Consider the following 8,425-nt stretch of genomic DNA (forward strand, 5'->3'; position numbering starts at 1 on the left):
TCTCTGGTAGTGAAGTGCTTGTTAGAACAGTTACTTCAGATGTACCAATGGTTGTATGTGGGGATTCTCCTTCCCACCTTGTGACTTTAGTCAAAGTTCGAGGACCACTTTTAATAGGAATAAATACATGACAGAATGCGATCGGATCATCATCTAATTGGCGGTCGGATCATCATCTAATTGGCATTCACATAACTCTTATAGATTTTCCACGTGGACGGGGATATTGGAAATTTAATCAAAGTTTATTTTTAACTAAGACAAAATCATTTATAATTGAATTTTCCCAGTATAATATAGGTTCAGCAAATCCCCTTATTGTTTGGGATACCATTAAATGTACCTTCAGGGGTCATTCAATTCAATATCCATAAATAATAAAAAAGCAGTTTCTGGCTAAAGAAACAAGACTAACAAGGGAAATCCATGAACTAATAGTACAGGTAGATAGCAATGAAAACAGAGAGAGAGATATGGTATGGCACGGTATGGTGCCCCATAAGTTAGAGGAAAAACAAAAAGATCTTGAGGAACTTATTCAAGAACAATATAATGTAATCTATTACAAAAATAAAGCAAACTGGATGGAATATGGAGAAAATTTCACAGAATTCTTCCTGAATCTCCAATACAGGAACGCTAACAAAAAGAATTTGCAGAAACTCGTTACTGAAGACGGAGTCATCTATGATTCTCCGAATGATATTTTAAAAGGGAAGTTAATTATTTTAGGCAGATGTTCTCTCTTACGTCTCATCCTCTCCCACTGAATGAAGATTACGGTAAGGAATTCTTTCCAAATAATATAAAACATGGAAAATTAACAAATGTACAGAAAGATCAGTGCGAAGGCCAAATTACAGAGGAATAACTTTTTGAGGCTATTAAATCCTTTCAGTCTGGAAAAACCCCAGGGCTTGGTGGCATACCGGTAGAGGTATATCAAGTATTTTTTGATATACTAAAAGCTCCATTGTTATATTGTTTTAACTACTCCTATAGAAATGGTAGTCTGTCGGGTACTCAGCACGAAGGTCTGACTTCTCTATTATTAAAACAAGACCCAGATGGCAAATATAAAGACCCAGTCTATCTAAAAAACTGGAGGCCCCTTATGTTGTGATGCAAAATGCATAGCACTCAGAATTAAAAGAGTTTTACCAGGTATTGGTCATCCTGATCAGACAGGTTTTTTACATGGACGATACATTGGGGATAATATACGACAACTACTAGAAATAATAGAACATCATGAAACATATAAGAAGCCAAGAATGGTAGTTATAGCTGATTTTGAAAATGCATTTGATAAAGTAAGACTGGATTTTATTTATAAATGCCTGGATTTTTTCAATTTCTGTAATTCTCTTATAAAATGGGTGAAAATAATGTACAGCAACCCCAGGTGTAAAATAGTAAATAACAGCTACTTCTCAGAGAGTTTTGAATTGTCAAGAGGAGTTAAACAAGGATGTCCGCTGTCACCATATCTATTCGTTATGGCCATCGAAATACTAGCTATTAAAATCAGATCCAATAACAACATTAGAGGATTAGAAATCCAAGGCTTAAAAACAAAGGTGTCCATGTATGCCGATGACTCAAGTTTTATGTTAAGTCCGCAAGCTAGATCCCTGCAATGTCTCATTAAAGATCTAGATAACTTTTCTGTTCTCTCTGGACTAAAACCTAATTATGACCTAATTATAACCTAATTATGATGAAGTGTACAATATTACTTATTGGATCCTTAAAAATACAACTTTTACATTACCCTGCAGCTTACCTATAAAATGGGCTGATGGTGAAGTAGACATACTCGGTATTCATATCACAAAATATATAAATAAGCTCTCCACAATGAATTTCAATAGAAAACTTGTAAAAATAGACAATATCCTACAACCATGGAAAGGTAAATACTTGTCTATTTATGGAAAAATTGCCCTGATTAACTCCTTAGTCATATCTTAGTTTACTCACTTACTTATGGCGCTGCATACTCCTGATGATTCGTTTTTCAAATCATATGAGCAAAAATATTTTGATTTATCTGCGACGCTAAACCAGACAAAATAAAACGAGCCTATCTATATAATGAATATGAATTGGGTGGGTTGAGATTATTAAATATAAAAGCACTAAACCTCTCTCTAAAAGCTTCACTCATTGAAAAGTTTTATTTGAACCCTAAATGGTTCTCAAGTAGATCAATAAGAAAAGCTCATCCATTGTTTAAAAATGGCCTTTTTGCCTTTGTGTAGATTTCCATGTCTCATTTTCGATTAATTGAAAATTATACTTTTTTCAAAGTATCTGTCTTTTTCAAACAAGCATTGCAGAGCTGGCTACAATTTACATTTCATCCCCCTGAAAAGATAAAACAAATATTACAAGAAATATTATGGCTGAACTCAAATGTGCTGGTTGATAAAATACTTGTATTTATGGGAAAGATGTTTGAAAATGGTATTTTGTTCTTAAATGATATTGTAAATTGTAATGGTAGAGTTATGTCCTTCATGGAGTTACCAGAATTGTACGGGAAGGTCTGCTCAATCCAAGAGTACAACCAATTGATTACAGCATTGCCCCAAAAATGGAGGAGGCGGGTGGCAGCGAGAGGAGGCAGGGAACTGGCCTGTCTGCCCAATATAAAGGATCAAAACTGGCAGAGGAATAAAAATAGCATAAATAGGAAAGTATACCAGTTTCATTTGAGGACCAGGATGTTGACAACTGTGCCATACAGATTGCAAAATAGTTGTGAAGAGATTTTTGATGTACCGATTCCATGGTACATCAATAATACTCTTAGTAAAAGTATTTATCTTCAACATACAATCTGTAGATTCTATTCGATTAGATAGATTCAAATTGTACGTTAAACATCATAGCATAGTTGAAAGATATGTGTTGCGTAGAAACACGAAGTGGGTGGCCAGCAGAGATGGATGGGATGGGCTGAGGGAAGCTGAGGGTTGGTATGTGGAATTGGAGACAAGTGGGTGTGGAGGTGCTGTGTGAGAGAGAGAATGATGGTCAAAAGATAAAGGGGGGAAAAAAGGTGAAATAAAACATAATAACAGTACATTTGAATGACACTAAGTGCAGTGTTTTTACAACTAGTGCCGGTTTGCCTGAGGCTGATGCTGTGTTTGTACACATACATATACACACACTCTCATTCAAATAAACACATACAAGAACACACACATACAGTGGGGAGAACAAGTATTTGATACACTGACAATTTTGCAGGTTTTCCTACTTACAAAGCATGTAGAGGTCTGTAATTTTTATCATAGGTACACTTCAACTGTGAGAGAAGGAATCTAAAACAAAAATCCAGAAAATCACATTGTATGATTTTTAAGTAATTAATTTGCATTTTATTGCATGACATAAGTATTTGATACATCAGAAAAGCAGAACTGAATATTTGGTACAGAAACCTTAGTTTGCAATTACAGAGATCATACGTTTCCTGTAGTTCTTGACCAGGTTTGCACACACTGCAGCAGGGATTTTGGCCCACTCCTCCATACAGACCTTCTCCAAATCCTTCAGGTTTCGGGGCTGTCGCTGGGCAATACGGACTTTCGGCTCCCTCCAAAGATTTTCTATTGGGTTCAGGTCTGGAGTGGCTAGGCCACTCCAGGACCTTGAGATGCTTCTTACGGAGCCACTCCTTAGTTGCCCTGGCTGTGTGTTTCGGGTCGTTGTCATGCTGGAAGACCCAGCCACGACCCATCTTCAATGCTCTTACTGAGGGAAGGAGGTTGTTGGTCAAGATCTCGCGATACATGGCCCCATCCATCCTCCCCTCAATACGGTGCAGTCGTCCTGTCCCCTTTGCAGAAAAGCATCCCCAAAGAATGATGTTTCCACCTCCATGCTTCACGGTTGGGATGGTGTTCTTGGGGTTGTACTCATCCTTCTATTCCTCCAAACACGGCGAGTGGAGTTTAGAGCAAAAAGCTCTATTTTTGTCTCATCAGACCACATGACCTTCTCCCATTCCTCCTCTGGATCATCCAGATGGTCATTGGCAAACTTCAGACGGGCCTGGACATGCGCTGGCTTGAGCAGGGGGACCTTGCGTGCGCTGCAGGATTTTAATCCATGACGGCGTAGTGTGTTACTAATGGTTTTCTTTGAGACTGTGGTCCCAGCTCTCTTCAGGTCATTGACCAGGTCCTGCCGTGTAGTTCTGGGCTGATCCCTCACATTCCTCATGATCATTGATGCCCCACGAGGTGAGATCTTGCATGGAGCCCCAGACCGAGGGTGATTGACCGTCATCTTGAACTTCTTCCATTTTCTAATAATTGTGCCAACAGTTGTTGCCTTCTCACCAAGCTGCTTGGCTATTGTCCTGTAGCCCATCCCAGCCTTGTACAGGTCTACAATTTATCCCTGATGTCCTTACACAGCTCTCTGGTCTTGGCCATTGTGGAGAGGTTGGAGTCTGTTTGATTGAGTGTGTGGACAGGTGTCTTTTATACAGGTAACGAGTTCAAACAGGTGCAGTTAATACAGGTAATGAGTGGAGAACAAGAGGGCTTCTTAAAGAAAAACTAACAGGTCTGTGAGAGCCGGAATTCTTACTGGTTGGTAGGTGATCAAATACTTATGTCATGCAATAAAATGCAAATTAATTACTTAAAAATCATACAATGTGATTTTCTGGATTTTTGTTTTAGATTCCGTCTCTCACAGTTGAAGTGTACCTATGATAAAAATGACAGACCTCTACATGCTTTGTAAGTAGGAAAACCTGCAAAATCGGTAGTGTATCAAATACTTGTTCTCCCCACTGTACATGTAGTAGTGCCAGGCATGCACACTAACATATAAAGTAGGCATTGCTGTTATGATTTCAGTTGTCCTTGATGTCCTTTGTTTTCTTCTGTCTTTTCCTTTTTTCTCTTTAGTTCATTCTGTTGGTTGTTGGTGCATTGGGGGGTTCTTGGGCGTGGGGAATGGAATTAATTTTATTTATTTATTTTTCCGAAGGGGGGACTGTGGGAGGGTTCTCGAATTGTTGAGGGACAGCTATTGGGGAACTGTGGGGGGATCTTGGAGGGTTCGGGTTTCACAAGATTCGGATCATGAAAAAGGAAACTATGACATATATTTTATATCACTATCATGCACCCTCACACATAAGGATGGCTCTGTTGCGGAAAGACTGATACATGTTTGATAGTGTCTTGATGCTGTATTGTTTGTCCTTCATATTCTAATACTTTAATGTTACCCCTTCCTTGTGTTTTTTGTAATAAATCATTAAAAAAAATTAAAATAAAAAGTTAGAGGACCACTTTTAAATGCACAGCTGCAGACTGTGAATGTTTCTGGTCCTCCTAGGTGATCTTCTTCACACGTGCTTCAGAGTTTCTAACCATTTCAATGTGTAGACCATGGTCTATCGTCTTTTGGTCTCGTAGTGGTCCCAGAGTTTAAACCATTTGTAACGTTCAGCTCGCGCTGTACGTCGGCTGGTCTGGTAGTGGTCTCAAGGTTGATTCTTCAGGTTCAAGCTCCCAATCACTTTACACGCCAGCAGCAACCCGGCATGTTTTGGTCTAGTAGTTTTAACCATTCGTGACGTCTGGCTTACACCGTTCGTCTGCTTGGTCTGGTGTAAATTTCGTTAGCAAGGATTTTATACTCGGGTAAAAAGGGGCGTTCCATCAGGCCGACACAATGTCTGTGCTCACTTGGGCGTGGTTACTGACTGGGCACAAGTTTATCTGAAAAACAATTATCTAATTTAGAAGGTTAAAATCACATTGTTATCTTCAAAATAATTATTCTCATATTTAATAATATATTTAGATGTAAACTTGATACTTAGGACACTTTCAGTTACAGTTACTTTGTTATACCATCCTTAATGATATCACAAAATAATAAACCATATGACATGATTATTCTTTAGATCTCCACCAACCATTCCAAACATTTGGACAGAAATAATCAGAAATAATGTTCCAATGTCCAATCTTTTGGAGGAAAAGGGTTTCCCAGCAAAAGTCTCTCTGTAACAAATAAATGTCAGTCTTCCCATACTAGAGAGCCAGAGGGAGAGTTTCTGCAAACTATTTATGACTAAAAAACTGGCCCAACTCCCCCCTCTCCTCTCCTGTGTGTGTGTGTGTGTGTGTGGGTGGGGGGGGGGGGGGTCTGGCTATCTGTCAGCCATTTCCAAGCTGATCTGGCACCTTTGATCCTCACCAAGGAGAGAGTGTCATTACAACACATATGGAATCATGTAGTAACCAAGAAAGTGTTAAACAATCTAAATATATTTTACATTTGAGGTTCTTCAAAGTAGCCACCCTTTGCCTTGATGACAGCTTTGCACACTCTTGGCATTCTCTCAACCATCTTCATGAGGTAGTCACCTGCAATGCATTTCAATTAACAAGATGCCTTGTGAAACTTATTTCTTTCTTAATGCACTTAAGCCAGTCAGTTGTGTTGTGACAAGGAAGGGGCGGTATACAGAAGAAAGCCCTATTTCATAAAATACCAAGTCCATATTATGGCAAGAACAGCTCAAATATGCAAGGAGAAATGATAGTCCATCATTACTTTAAGACATGAAGGTCAGTCAATCTGGAAAATTTCAAAAACTTTGAAAGTTTCTTAAAGTGCATTCGCAAAAACCATCAAGCACTATGATGAAACTGGCTCTCATGAGGACCGCCACAGGAAAGGAAGACCCAGAGTTACCTCTGCTGCAGAGGATAAGTTCATTAGAGTTAACTGCACCTCAGATTGCAGCTCAAATAAATGCTTCATGGAGTTCAAGTAACAGACACATCTCACCATCAACTGCTCAGAGGAGACTGCGTGAATCAGGCCTTCATGGTCAAATTGCTACAAAGAAACCACTACTAAAGGACATCAATAATAAGAAGATACTTGCTGGGCCAAGAAACACGAGCAATGGACATTAGACCGGTGGAAATCTGTCCTTTGGTCTGATGAGTCCAAATTTGAGATTTTTGGTATCAACCGCCATGTCTTTGTGAGACGCAGAGTAGGTGAACGGATGATATCCGCATGTGTGGTTCCCACCATGAAGCATGGCAGAGGAGGTGTGATGGTGTGGGGGTGATTTGATGGTGACACTGTCAGTGATTTATTTAGAATTCAAGGCACACTTAACCAGCATGGCTACCACAGCATTCTGCAGCGATACGCCATCCCATCTGGTTTGCGCTTAGTTGGACTATCATTTGTTTTTCAACAGGACAATGACCCAAAACACACCTCCAGGCTGTGTAAGGGCTATTTGACCAAGAAGAGTGATGGAGTGCTGCATCAGATGACCTGGCCTCCACAATCACCCGACCTCAACTCAGTTGAGATGGTTGAGTGAAAGAATAGCAGCCAACAAGTGTTCAGCATATATGGGAACTCCTTCAAGACTGTTGAAAAAGCATTCCTCATGAATCTGGTTGAGAGAATGCCAAGAGTGTGCAAAGCTGTCATCAAGGCAAAGAGAATTGGAGAATCTATTTGGAGAATCTCAAATAGAAAATATATTTTGATTTGTTTAACACTTTTCTTGGTTACTACATGATTCCATATGTGTTATTTCATTTTGATGTCTTCACTGTTATTCTACAATGTAGAAAATAGTAAAAAATAAATAAAAACCCTTGAATAAGTAGGTGTGTCCAAACTTTTGACTGGTACTGTAAGTGTTGCACTTTTCTTTCCGTTTTGGCGACCACCAAATCAAAATGCATCACTCCAAAATGTAGCTGGTTGTCTTCAGCAGGTTGTCCTCTAACACGTGATGCAAATAATATTTCCAGTTTCCATGTGGTTTTTGAGTTGTGTTAGTTTCAACCGCGCATACAACCTGATCAATATGAGTGATTCGTTGCCACTTGTCAACAGGGTTTTGGTGCATATGCAGGTGCTTGTTTAAAAAAAATACTAAATTGTGGCACATATACAGTATGTGTAGGTAGTATATTTTATGTTTATGATTTCAATATATCATAAACTGTTTATTGATTTGGACACTTCAAAATGTTTTTTTGACATTGGGCTATTTATCAAAAGTTATTGTCAACAGGAAGCAGCAACAGCATCATTTTCAACTTATGTTTTAGAAATGTTATTGGAACTTCAACGTTCATTTCCAATAGTATTCTACTTATTAGGTAAAAACTGCTGAATGAGTCCAAAAACGTGATGTGATGTGACTCATTTTGATGATCTACCTGAAATCATGAAAACGGGGTTGAGTTGTCTGTAATAAGACACATATTGTATATTTATCAATAACAAACAAGAAAAAATATTTATCATCTGCTATAACAATACAGTGACTCAAAAACAACAAACAAATGGCTACAACTTAGCTAGCTATCTAGCTAGTCAGCTGACAGGCAAA

Source organism: Salvelinus alpinus, chromosome 26 (genome assembly GCF_045679555.1).
Source record: "Salvelinus alpinus chromosome 26, SLU_Salpinus.1, whole genome shotgun sequence".
NCBI classification, from domain to species: domain Eukaryota; kingdom Metazoa; phylum Chordata; class Actinopteri; order Salmoniformes; family Salmonidae; genus Salvelinus; species Salvelinus alpinus.